The sequence below is a fragment of the Mustela lutreola genome, chromosome 6, assembly GCF_030435805.1.
Source record: "Mustela lutreola isolate mMusLut2 chromosome 6, mMusLut2.pri, whole genome shotgun sequence".
Lineage (NCBI taxonomy): Eukaryota > Metazoa > Chordata > Mammalia > Carnivora > Mustelidae > Mustela > Mustela lutreola.
The window spans coordinates 88,422,846-88,435,938 of NC_081295.1; the positions used below are offsets into that span (position 1 = coordinate 88,422,846).

General features: G+C 46.2%; 1 long non-coding RNA gene across 1 annotated transcript in view; it reads right to left on the reverse strand.

The window, feature by feature from the left end:
- Positions 1-1,086: 1,086 nt before the first annotated feature.
- The window catches only part of LOC131833186 (uncharacterized), a 36,602-nt gene continuing 24,595 nt past the window's right edge, over positions 1,087-13,093 (reverse strand). The window contains exons 3-5 of the long non-coding RNA XR_009354352.1: positions 7,964-8,049; positions 7,658-7,745; positions 1,087-1,509 (exon numbers count right to left, since the gene is read on the reverse strand). This is a non-coding gene — a long non-coding RNA (uncharacterized LOC131833186). The remainder of the gene's footprint in view (positions 1,510-7,657; positions 7,746-7,963; positions 8,050-13,093) is intronic.

The following is a 13,093-nucleotide window of genomic DNA, read 5'->3' on the forward strand; positions in this document are numbered from 1 at the left end:
GAAAAAATAAAATAAGATAAGAAAGTTAGAGTGCAGTTTTCGTCAAGTGTGGAGTTTGACGAAAGCGGAGTTTGACGAAAGCTTTGTTTCCTTTACACACACGTGCCTGTGCATACAGACAGAATGTAAGATTGTTTCTTACCATGACCTGTGGTAGGAAAAGCTGAAATGCACTAATCCAGACCATAGCACTTAGCATCCTTGAACCTGAATACCAATGCCCAACAGATCTGGGAAGCTTTTTCAAAGCTGGGAAGATTTTTTTCAAATGTAGAATTTCAGGCATCACATTCCAGAAATTTTGGAGGCCCTACCTCCTAGCAGGGCTTGGGAATATGCATTTGAAAAGCTCCCCCTGTGGTTCTGTTACATTTGGTTGGTGGCATATGATGTAGCAATCACTGGATCAGAGGGAAAAAACATGTATTTGGTAAAACTGTGTTCTAGGAAGCTTGAATGACATATGAAGATGCTTCTTTCGTCTTAAAGCTAGAGACTTGAGAAACAGGGACATAAGGATGGGTATTGGCAGGAGGGTGAGTGATATCCTTTCTCCATTTGTAAGGATGAATTCAGTTTCTGGCAGAAGTGGGTACCAAGAGACCATGCTTGGCTGTAAATTATGTTTAACAGGATTCGGAACCAGGCATACAAAAGGGCTAAATACCTCCCCTGAGTAAAATTTTATCTACTGAGTAGAACCGTCTACTCAGAGACCCAAATGGCTCAGGGAAGCCTCTTCTGAGACACAGCCCTGGACTGGATGACGTCTTAAGATTGCCTTTCATGTCTGGCATGCCATGATTCTAAGAGCAACAGGATGGAGGGAAAGGTTGGAAGACCCATGATCTCAAACACATCAGCCATTGGTGAGGGCAGCAAGAGAAGGAGTCATGTCTACAAACAGACACCATCAAGTTGGATCATGACTCATCAGTGGGTCATAAAATCGACGAAGTTTTTTGAAAAATAAAACTGAATTAAATACAATAGAAACTATCATGGTGCCTTGCCTTTAGTCAGGATGCTTGGCTATCTATTGCTGCATTAAAAAAACCAACACAAAACGTAGTGGCCCTAGAATGACAACATTTATTTGCTCACAATTCTGAAATTTGGGCAGGGCTCAGTGAAGGCAAATCATCTCTGCTCCACGGGCAAGAGTCAGGGTGGCTCACTTGGACTTGGAGCACCCACTCGCACGATACCTTCATCCACATGGGTGCGAGCTCTGCTTCAGGGGTTAGCTGGAGACTGCATGCTTCAGCAGGTGGCCTCTCCATCTGTATGGCTCATTTGCTTCTGCAGTATGACTTCTGGGTTCCCCGGGACTACACACCAAGAGCAAACCTTCCCAGAGGGCAAATGTCTCCATGTACAAGAGCTTATCTCGTCTTCGCTCCCATTACCCCTGCTGATGTCTTACAACTCAAGTCCAGAGTCATCCTGAGAGGGGACAACACAGGACAGGAATGCTGGTGGTTCATAGCAGACCACAAACACTGGTTCCTTAAAAGAAAAAAAAAAAAAAAAAAGAATTCCAATCATGTATAAATAGCAAGTAGCAATGTGAAATATATTCCTAGTAGTTAACCACAGTTGAAAATGTTTAAAGGTTTAAGAAACAGTGCTAGAGAGCCCTGGGATACAGAGAGAAGACAATCCTAATTTCCTTGATTTCTATTTCCCCAATACTTTTGTGTATATTTACCCCATCTGTCCATTTTTCCGATACTGTTTCCCCTTTTATTCTTCTTTTTTATTTCCTCTTTTGTTTCTCTCTCTCTCTCTCTCTCCTTATCTCTTTCCTTCCCAGTTTTCCTATCTCTGTCACTCAGCCATTTTTTTACGCTTTATCTTTCACATCCAAACACCTCTTTCAAACACAAGCATACATAACCCGAACACAAGCTAGTGTCCCATGTGACGCGTTCTCTGTACAGCCTCACATATAAATGAGCACAGCCCAGTTGCCAAAAGTAATTTTACATTTGTGTCAATTTTTTCTGCATCTCTTAAGGAATAGTAATGAGAATCCAGTTTAAATTCCATAGACAAACTGCAAAGCTCCTTCTCCTCCCTCAGTGCCCACCTGGCAACTTCTCTAGTGTCTCCCACTTGCCAAACCCACAAAACTGCCAACACTCAGCCCAGATGGCATTACCCAACCAACGCCCTGCTCTCCACTTAGTCTCTGTCCACCTCAGCAGGGTGCAGCATCGCCAACCCAGCCAGAGCAAGGATGACAGTGGACAACCCCACCCTTTCCCCAAATATGCCTTGCTGTAATGGGGAGACACTTTCTGTCCTGCAAAAATGATTTCTTCACCAGCCCAACCCCTCAACTTGTGAGTACAGCCTCCATTTGGACCCCTGGGCAGCAGCTGTGAGAGTGGCAGAGAGAAAGCAGTGCACGTCAGAGGGCAGGACTGCAGGCTTGGAATGGGCTTGGCACAGCCCTGTTGCCCTGCAAAGAGGGGCAAGCCCATCGCACTCCCAGAGAGAAGCACTCATGTACCTGGAAGCAGGTAAGGTCTGTAGACCCTCAGCTGTGGGAAGCGAGTCAGAATGCCTAGAAGTGCTGTGGACCAAGGATCTGGGCATGGGCTGGGTAATTGAAGTCAGCTTTTTCATCCTTGCGCCCTTTGTTACTTTGGCTCATATTCCTGAATCCTTATTCATTAGCTGTTGGATACTTTCACACATACATGCACATGTACAAGTGCACATATGTACACACATACACAGGCGTGCATGCACACACACACACACCAGCAATCTGGGACATAAAGCTACGGAGCACTGGGTGTACATAAACAATGAATTCTGGAACACTGAAAAAAAATTTTTTTAATTTAAATTAAAAAAAAAAACAAAACCTGAAAGAGGACTTCCAACTACCTACATTTTGTCCTCAAACTTTCAAGTTGATTCCATTCTTTCCAACTTGTCTCCTGGATCAGGCAAAAGAGCCTGAGGGCAAAGCACCCCCTGATGGGACCTGAAACTAGCCCCTCGAGCAGTAAGAACCGCCCTGAGCCAGCAAGACCCCTCCCATGATGGATGTGCCCTTCACTGCCCACCTGCATGTACCCACCCCACCCGTGTACCACGTTTTCCTTCTATAAACCAGGATGTATTTTCAGCACTTTGGAGACAATCCTTGAGATACTAGTTTGCAGTATTCTCAGTGTGGGAACAAATAAATAAATTCCTTTCTTGTTTCACCGCAAGAAAGAAAGCAAGCTATTACAGTCACTTGAAATTTCTTTTTTTAAAAAAGATTTTATTTATTTGTTTGAGACAGAGATAGCAGGAGAGAGCATGAGCATGAGCTGGGTGAAGGGCAGAGGGGGAAGCAGCCTCCCTTCTGAGCAGAGAGCCCGATGCAAGACTTGATCCCAGGACCTCAGGATCATGACCTGACCCAAAGGCAAATGCTTAACCAACTGAGCCGCCTAGGCACCCCCAAGCACTTAAAATTTCAACCTCAAGGTTTTAGCCAGTTAGATAAAAAAGACCAGCCAGACATAGATCTCAGGTGCCCCAGTGGTGGATGCTGGGATACCTGCCTCTACTGTCCACCTGTACAGATGAGCAAGGTAAATATACCTGTCCACCTTCTCTGCTTTCCTAATGATCCCTCTGCCAGGAAAGCAGAAAGCTGAGTCCTGACATGGCTGACAAATAGTGAGCCATCCCCAGTCTTAGAGCCAGCTCCCTCATGAAACCAAAGAGCAAGAGCAGGAACAGGGCCTTGGAAATCACCGAGGGTGGCAGGTCCCTTGGTGGTACTAAGATCCAGAAAAGAAGGCTTACTCAAGGTCACAACCTACTGTACCCATATTTATCTTCTAACATACACCTATTGAAAACCTACCACTTCCCAAGGCTTGTTCTAATGGCAGGGATACAATGGTGAACAGGAATGGTCTCTATTCCCAAGGAGTTTACCTCCTAGTTAGCTATAACAAGGTAACCAGGTAAAGTACCTGTGTGTGAGGTGGCAGTAAGTACCAGAGAGAAACATAAAGTAGAGGACAGGGCTAGAGAGCGCGTTGGAGGTGAAGACAGTTTTCAGCAGGGAAAGCTTTGTGTGAAAGCCTGAAGGAGGTAAGAGAGCCTCTCTGGGGAGTAGGGTCAGGGGCAGGGCGGGAGGCAGGATGTTCCAGGCAAAGGGAAGAGTGAGTTCGAAGTCCAAAAGGCAGGGGCATGGCTGGATGTTGGAGAAAAGGCAAAGAGAGCAGTATGGCTGGCAGTGTGGCTGGAGTTGAGTGAGCCAGGAGTTGAGTGGTGGCATCTAAAGTCAGAGAGACATGGGAAGGTCTGGGGACCAGTTCTCATGACCCATGAAGCCACTGTAAGGATGTGGCCTTTACTCCACTAGAGTGAGATCCAAGGAAGGCTCTGACAGAGGTGGGAACTGGTTTCAGTTTTCAAGGGCTGCTGTGTCATGAATACACAGAAGGGTGGTGGGGGTGGGATCAGGGCATCAGTGTGCGAGACTCTGCTCCTGCATAAGTCTAAGCAAGAAATAATGATCCTTGTACCAGAGAGACAGCGGGGAGGTGGGGAGACGTGATCAGACAGAGTTTGGAGGATTAAGGCAGCAGTATTTACTGAAGGACTGGATATGAGGTATGACAGGAAGAGAAGAGTCAAAATGACCCTTGGGGTCTTGTCTTCAGCTACTACAAGAAAGGAGTTGCCCATGACAGAGGAGATTGAAGTTCAAGCAAGTTGCATGTGACGCCCTAGATACATGGATGATGGTGGCTAGAGGAGGCGGTGCAGAGAGGAGCTCACTGATGCAGAGCCAGGCCTTGCACCCAAGGACTCACAGAAGCACCGGACCAACCCGTGATGCAGGAATGTCAAAAAGCCTGCCACTTGACAAAGGCTGGGCTGACAATGGAGAAGCTCCAGGCATTCTCGCATCCTTGGGGCAGTACTATCCAGAGGGGCCACCACAACAGAAAAGCTAGCACAGCAGAATGCTGACATTCAGCTCAGGTGTGAGCCAGATACAAGTGTCCAGATACAAGTGAATCTAATTTCCCCCACATGTGCCTCCACCCTTGAAAAACCCTGGGAACCCGCTGGGAAACATGCTATACAGTGGGTGATACAGGGGTTTGCTTGAGACTTGTTCAGGCGGCAGAATGAGCACATTTGACTAATATTCTCTAGACCCACAAATCCCAGAGGTTTGAGCTACAAAGAGGACCGAAGAGCTCAAAGGATGGCAGCTGCCTGCTGGTATTTGCAGAGCACCACCCAATTAATTAGCAGGTGCACGTGAGTGGCTGGGTTGAGAAGGAGGAAGTTTAAGATATGTCTTCGTGGGGTTCCCCAGGAGTAGACCCTGAGACAAAGATGTGGTAGCTTATTTAGGGAGTGAGCCCAGGAAGCAGCAGCAGGAGAGTGAGAAAGTAAGACAGGGAATGAATGTGTTAATGAGCTCAGTTCCTCTGGCCTCCCTCTAGGAGACTGACAGCACAGAATATGTCATGGGGTGTCCCACTCAAGGGGCTAGGAACTGGGGTATTTATCCACTAACTCTCACCCGTCATTTGCAGAGAGCTCTTCTCAGAGACTTCAGCTTCCTGACACTTCTAGAATGTCCCTTATCTCGGCCTCCCACTCTACTGCAGCCAGAGACAGCAGCAGGTGTTTGCAGTAAGAAGCTGTCAGCTTGTGCTGAAAATTAGAGCACTAAGGGGGATTGGCAGGATATGATGTTGACCACAGAGGGTTTCAGAGAAACAGCCTCGGCTCCATAAGTGGGCACTCCGTTCTGAGCTTGGATGCCAAGAACCATCTTCCTCCCAGAAAACAGACTGAGATGAATGACCCTTATCATTCCTATAATCAGAGATAGAAAATCCAGGGCAGTGTCTCTCTGGTCCCAACAGAGGGAAGGCACCCTCAGCATTCTCGGACTGGACACCAGGGCTGCACCATGCTCAACCAGAATCAGAATTTTGCAGTGTGCTGGGCAGAAGCCATCCTCCTTTGGAAATTGACTGAGATCGGGCTCTTCAGGCTCTTGGTGAATATGTGAGTCAGAGCATGAGCAGGCACTGAAGTTCAGGAAGGAATGTTCTAGAGCAAGAGGTGGATATCCCAGCACAGAGCTTCAGGTCAGACCATGAGGTCAGCATCCTACCACTTCTAGTCAAGGACTAGCCGTTCCCTAGTATGGGGACCTGAAGACCGGCATCGTGTTGTCAATATCCTTGTCAGTTTATTGAATGTGGATGTGTACCATACATCCATGTGCGTCCTCACGAAAACCCAGACCTTCACATTGACAAGTCATCCTGTCATTTTCATTAAGTACCACATTTAAGGTCCATCTTAAGTGTCACCAGCCATTGACCCCTGGAGGGATAGACCCCACATAACTGTTAGAACCCATTTTCTCTTTCCCATGTTGGGCAAAACTACATAAATAGCATCATCTCTCCCACCCCAAATTCTGTCTAGATAAGCAATCCCTTGTGTAAGAACCTAAAATTCAGGTTCAGATAACCATTTTCAGATAACCATTTGACAGGAAGCTTGTTACTAGGAGGGTAATTACAAGATAAGTGAGAGGATGCCTGCTTTCCAAGAGCTGCCCAGGTCCTGCAAATAAACACCTTCTCTTTAGTAGGATGCTGGCTGTAATAGTTCCACAAATGGGGTATTAGGATGACGGTGGCTACCTTCATAAGCCAGAGCTCTGGGGACTGGGTTTTTTGACCCCAGGAGCTCTCTCTATCAGAGCCCTGCTCCTCTCCTCCTGTTCAGCTCAGCCTCTAGATGCTTAGACAATTACTGCTTTGCAACCATCTGTACTGGCCACCTTGCTCAAATTGGGTTTGCAGTATATCTTTGCAACAGCTTTTATGGGGTTTTTCTTTTCTGACCACACTGGGAGGGATCACATAGGCTTTGGAATTCTATGGCCCTGGTTTGACCAAAGTGCAGTCTACATCAACAGGCTGTGTGACCTTAGGACAGCTGCTTGGCCCCTCCGAGTCTGTCGTCTAAAAAACGATGGCAATAGTAACATCAGGGTGAACCATATGAATGTGCCTTGATGTGGGTTAAAAATGGCTGAATATTGCCAGTCTCATAGGTTTAACCTACCACCTACCTTACAGGGCTACAGGGAGGATGTGGTGAGTACACACGTCACTGTGATGACCCCCTCGCTAACTAGCTTGAGACCCCAGAGGGAAGTCACACTCCCTGTAGTCCCCCAAACCACAACTCCTCCCCTATATCTGCAGGATGGGGGTTCAAAGCCCATTCTTCCATAGCACACCCAGTGATTTCTGGAAATGCTTGTGCCCTATTGTTCCCTCCACGGTGTTCTTTCCACAGAGAAGGCTAAGGCTAACTGCACATCCACTCCCTGCCAGAGACTGTACACAGCACTTTCTTCAAATACATTCATCCAGTTCTCCTCCCCACCCATGTGAGCTAGGCACTTGCAGAGAGGGAAACACAAGGGCGGAGAAGCAGAGCATCTTGCCAAGGTCACACGACCAGGAAGAGGGAGAGCCAGGAGTCACACTCCAGCCGCCAGCACCATCCACCTTCCCTGGCCTGCTGGGGTCCTCCCACCACCATCCTGAGCGGCTCCGTGCCAGCCTCCCCCAGGCACCTCTCTCTGTGAACCTGTGGGTTCCAGGTGTGGGCCCAGGCCTCTCAGCTTCTCCAGAGCGCTGAGGACATGCGAATCCATCAGGAGCCTGATTACAGGGAAAAGGAAAAGAACAAAGTGAAGAATTGGAACAACAGAAGAGACACAGGCACGGATGCATTGAGGATATAAAAAATAACAAGAGAATTCTACAGCAACTCTGCAGAAGCAAAATAGGAAACCTGGGAGTGGGTATGTACCTAGCAAAATATAAATTACGTAAATTGACCTAAGGAAATTTAGAAAATGAGAAGACCAATTACCTACCACAGGGAGACTGGAAAGGTGGTTAAAGATCCACCATCACAAAAGGCACCAGGAACAGATGGTTTCACAGCTGAGCTCTATGTAACCTTTAAAGAACAAATAATTCCAACGTTAATTAAACTCTTCCAGATCATAGGAAAAGATAAAGTGCTGCAATTTATTTTATGAAGCCCACATAGCCTTAGTACCAAAACCTGGTACAGATCGCTTAGGAAAAGAACTGCAGACCAATCATTCTTCTCATTATAAATGTAAAAACTGGAAATAAAGCCCCAGTAAATGAAACCTGGCAAAATGTCATTATGATCAAGTGGGATTTATCCTAGTAACACACAGATTTATGACAGGAAATCAATTAACATAATTCATTATACCAATAAATTTAAGGGGAAAATGTGATCATATCAACAAATGAGAAAAGTGTTTGATGAAATATAAACTCTATGTAATAGAAACAGAAACTCATTCATTCTTCCAACACACATACATTGCATGCCTACCAGGCATCTAACTGGGTTCTCAACCTTGAGGACTGTAGCCATGACCATATTAGACAAAAATTCCCCACCCTAAGGGTGCTCATTTCTCAATACAAGAGACAGACAATACACACAATGCTTAAGGAAACTACATATTATGTTAGCGATAAACCTAAGGAAAAAAAATTATAACGGGATAGAAAGTTAGAACATTGGGGTAGTCAGGGAAAGTGTTACTAAGAAGTGACATCTAGGGGCACCTTGGGGGGCTCAGTTGGTTAAGGGTCTGCCTTCAGCTCAGATCATGATCTCGGGGTCCTGGGATTGAGTCCTACATCAGGCTCTCTCCTCAGCAGGAAGCCTCTTCTCCCTCTGCCTGCCCCTCCGCACCCCTGCTCATGCTCACTGACTGTCTCTCTCATGTATAAATAAATAATCCTTTCTTTAAAAAAAAAAAAAAAGGAGAAGGAGAAGGAAAAGTAGAAGAAGAAGGAGATGGAGGAGAAGAAGAAAAAGGAGGAGGAGGAGGAGAAAAAGAAGAAAAGGGGGAGCGGGAGGAGGAGGAGGAGGAAGAGAAAGGAGAAACCACAACTGAAGAAAGAGCAAGGAAGAATATTCCAGGCACAGGGAGCCACCATGTGAAGACCCCAGTGCCCTGGAGAATCAACTCCAAAAGGCCAATGTTCCACGGGGTAGTAGAGAACAGGATGGTCATCCCCCAGTTGCTGCAACCAGATTATGGATGTCCAGCAAAGCTCCAGTGAACACCTATGACATAGCAAGGACAACACAGGAGGTGAGCGCTCAGCTCAGGGCTTCTGCTCACTCTTGGCAGGCACCACATGGCAGGCCCACTGAGTACTTCTGCTTCAGAATTGCCTCCCTCCCCAGAGCTCCCAGTAGAAACTTCAGAGCCAGTGAAAGGTGAGATGATGTCATCCTTCAAGGGAACCTCCCAATCCTTGTTATTCAGCCCGAAACCACACTGCATCTCCAGGGACCCCAACGACCTATGCAGTTAGGGAAAAACATTTTCTACTTCTTCAAGGTCACAGACTGGGTAAAATCTCCATGGCTATACAGAGTACAGTCTGTTGGGTAATATCACCATGTTCTCCAAGAACAATGGCTGGGTGCTTGGTGTACACACTCTATCCAACGGGGGCCTAAAACCAGGGAAGTGGGCTTCAAAGTTGAACCCACCTTTCAACATCCGAAATCCTCACACTGCCACCTGCCTCCAAGTAACACTTCTCCTGTTACACTAAAAGCCAGCTCTATGCTGTGAAGTGTGTAAACCTGGCAATTCACAGACCTGTACCCCTGGGGCTAATAATACATTATATGTTTATTTAAACATTTAAAAATAAATAAATAAATAAAATATATAACTAAAAGTATATTTTTAAAAAAAAGCCAATTCTAATGGGTTCCCATACCCATGAAAAGCACCCAACATACTGTCCAACGTAAAGTGGACACTTGGAAAGTTCCCGACTTCCTGCCCTTCCTGCTGCCTTTTCCATTTTCCACCATGCAACCCTACAGTTGTCCCTTCTTCCACACAGAACATGCAGGCCCATGGAACTTAATGAAGAAGGTGACTCTTCAAATAGCTGGGAAAGGAGCTTCATGAAAACTCTGCTCTAGACATTCTTTGATGAGATTAGATTGTCCCTCTGTGCGATGGCTTAAAAAAGTGAATGTGGAGTGCTAGATGTCAAGGTCAAGGTTTTGGCTTTTTTAACTTGTTTTCCTAAATCAATTAATTCACAGATAGCTTATTATTAGTTTCAGAGGTAGAGTTTAATGATTCATCGGTTTCATATAACATCCAGTGCTCATTCCACCAAGTGCTCTCCTAGTGTCCATCACCCAGTCACCCCATCCCCCCACCCATCTCTCCTCTACCAACCCTCAGTTTGCTCCCTAGAATTAAGTGTCTCTTACGGTTTGCCTCCATCTGATTTCATCTTTTTATATTTTCCTTCCCTTCCCTATGTTCATCCATTTTGTTTCTTAAATTCCACATATGACTGAGATCATATGATATTTGTCTTTCTATGAATGACTTATTTTACTTAGTATAACACCCTCCAGTTCCATCCACATCTTTGCAAGTGGAAAGATTTCATTTCTTTTGATGGTTGAGTAATATTCATATATATATATATATATATATATATATATATATATATATACACACACACACACACACATACACATATAGATAGATACATACATACATACACACCACATCTTCTTTATCCATTCATCTGTTGATGGACATCTCAGCTCCTTCCATAGTTTGGCTACTGTGGACATTGCTGCTATAAACATTGGGGTGCATGTGTCCCTTCAAATCACTATGTTTGTATTCTTTGGATAAATATCAAGTAGTGTAATTGCTGAGTCATAGGGTAGCTCCCGTTTTAACTTTTTCAGGAACCTCCATACTGTTTTCCAGAGTGGCTTCACCACTCTGAAATTTACATTTCCGCCAGCAGTGTAGGAGGGTTCACCTTTCTCCACATCCAAGGTCAGGGTTAAAGGAAAAGTGTCCATGGGGCTCTTCCCTGATCCTCAACTCCCAGTGCCAGGCCAGCAGCAATAGCTGCATCCTTCAGACCATGTAGTGGACGCCTAGCCCTGAGAGCTGTTGTCTGTTCTGAAGATGGAAAGATTGCCCACCAAAACCCCTTGATTGACTCTGACCATGTGGTCAATATGTTCTAAAGAAGACCACCCATCTTAAGGTGTCAGTGTGTCAATTGTGAGAACCAGATGGTGCATGGGGCCTTCTTGCTATGTAAACCACAGATTAGCCTTACATTGGAAGGCTTGGCATTGGGAGACTCCTGGCTCCTGGACCCATCCTTACCAGCTGCAGAACCACAGGGAAGTTCCTGAAGCTTGCTGGGCCTCGGGGGTGGTGTGGGGGGGTTGTTGGTTTGTTTGTCTAAAAATGGAAATGTTAGTACTCCACCAAGGTCATTAGGAGAATAAAATGAAATAGTGCTCATGGCAGGATCTACCTCACGAAAGCTACCTATCACACTTAGAGCACCTGAGTCTCTGTGGGACTCAGGGATTGACTCCACCTTCCTCCTCACCATTGAACGCTTCACCTCACTCATTCACATTCCAGTATCAATAAATACGCAGATAAAGCCCAGTAGCCAAAGATCCCCAGGTCCACCTCTTCATCGAGCACAGTGAGGCTTATTAACCTGTGTCGGCACAGGAGAGCATGCTCCATGGGGAACCATGGGGTACTTCAGTGAAAGGCCAGTCCAGATTTTGGGCTTGTTTTGTGTGATTTTAGAGAGGACTGGGGGAGCAAGTGTTGTTCTAGATTGCGTGCTGTCAGGGAGCAGGGAGCTGTTGCTGGTTGGATATCTTAATCATTTGTATCAAGGAGGCAAGAGGAATAAAGTGAGGCTAGAGCTGTCGTTGATGAAGAAAGAAGAACCCCTTGCATCTGCTGGCAGACAAGGATGTTCATGCATTTCGGGGTTATTTCCTCATATCCATGTGCTTATCATGTTCCATTATGGTCCCAGGGAGCCCTTGTCTGAATCCAATTTTGTACTGCATGATTTATGTTCACAAGAGCCACCAGGGCTTGGCTGGTTGGTAGTTACCAGGCCTGCTGTCTGGACCATTTTGCTTTCTCTTTCTCAATATACAACCAGAAGTACCAACTGCAAAAGAACTCACTACCTTCTGACTCAAGTGTGATTTGTTTGCAGATTCTACCTAGTGTCTACTCCCAGCTTTGTCCGGGAAATCTTACCTCTGGTCATTCCCCAGAGAATACAGCAGACCAGAGGATGGAGGCTTCTTAATTGTGGGTGAGGAGACAGGGCCTTGAACTGGGACGTGCTGGGGCTCAGGGCTCCGGATGGACAGGGTTCTCCAAGGCTTGTGTCAGGAAAGGAGGAGGTTGGCCTTAGTCTCTGTCCTTCACTGCTGTGTTTGCCAGCCCCAGACATTGGAAAGCCACCCCCTTCTGGATGACTTCACCTGCAGAAAGATGCCTTGCATTCCACAGAGCCAGGAGAGCCCATCTGAGCGACTTGGGAAGGAGCACTGACTGGGGAGAAAGGAAAAGTGAATCTGACACTTTTGTGTGTGACCTCGAGTAAGTTCCTTCCCCTCTCTGGACCTCAGTGTTCTATGGTAAAAGGCAGGCTAGTGCCTAAGGTCCCTTTGTCTGTCATCCCGGGGGTGTAAGAGATGAACACATGACAAAGCAGCCACTCCCCCCATTAAGGACTTGGGCTCTTGCAGGAAGAAAGCAGAAAGCTGGAACCAGGAGAGCTGAGCTGGGAAATCTTGTTTGACTCACCATTTAAATTAACATCAGCCTCTTAAGTGTCGATGATAATGTTCGCTGGGGTGTGATAATAGGTGACATTTACCCAATGTTTATGATGTGCTAGACCCACAGTTAACCATGTAATTCTAACAAGAAGCCTGAAGGGTGGGCAATATTAGTATTCCCATTTTATAGATGGAGAAACTGAGGCATAGGGCTATTAAGTCTCTTGCCCAGGATCTCACAAGCAGTAAGGGGCCCAGTTGGGACTGTCACACAGGCAGTCCAGCTCCTGAGCTGGTATCCTGAAGCATACATAGTCCTCTGTTC